This window comes from Scyliorhinus canicula, chromosome 1 (genome assembly GCF_902713615.1).
Source record: "Scyliorhinus canicula chromosome 1, sScyCan1.1, whole genome shotgun sequence".
NCBI classification, from domain to species: Eukaryota; Metazoa; Chordata; class Chondrichthyes; order Carcharhiniformes; family Scyliorhinidae; genus Scyliorhinus; species Scyliorhinus canicula.
Genome location: NC_052146.1, coordinates 311,725,501 through 311,726,331, shown reverse-complemented (window position 1 = coordinate 311,726,331; position 831 = coordinate 311,725,501).

The window sequence follows — 831 nt, the reverse complement described above, 5'->3', positions numbered from 1 at the left end:
AGCCGCACACACACATTACACTCCCCACACACACTCATCCCAGCCACACACCCACATTACACTCCCCACACACACTCATCCCAGACACACATACACATTACACTCCCCACACACACTCATCCCAGCCGCACACACACATTACACTCCCCACACACACTCATCCCAGCCGCACACACATTACACTCCCCCACACACTCATCCCAGCCGCACACACACATTACACTCCCCACACACACTCATCCCAGCCGCACACACACATTAAACTCCCCACACACACTCATCCCAGCCGCACACACACATTACACTCCCCACACACACTCATCCCAGCCACACACACACATTACACTCCCCACACACACTCATCCCAGCCGCACACACACATTACACTCTCCACTCACACTCATCCCAGCCGCACACACACATTACACTCCCCACACACTCATCCCAGCCGCACACACACATTACACTCCCCACACACACTCATCCCAGCCGCACACATATTACACTCCCCACACACACTCACCCCAGCCGCACACACACATTATACTCTCCACTCACACTCATCCCAACCGCACACACACATTACACTCTCCACTCACACTCATCCCAGCCGCACACATACATTACACTCCCCACACACACTCATCCCAGCCGCACACACATTACACTCCCCACACACACTCATACCAGCCGCACACACACATTACACTCCCCACACACACTCATCCCAGCCGCACACACATTACACTCCCCACACACACTCATCCCAGCCGCACACACACATTACACTCCCCCCACACACTCATCCCAGCCGCACACACACATTACACT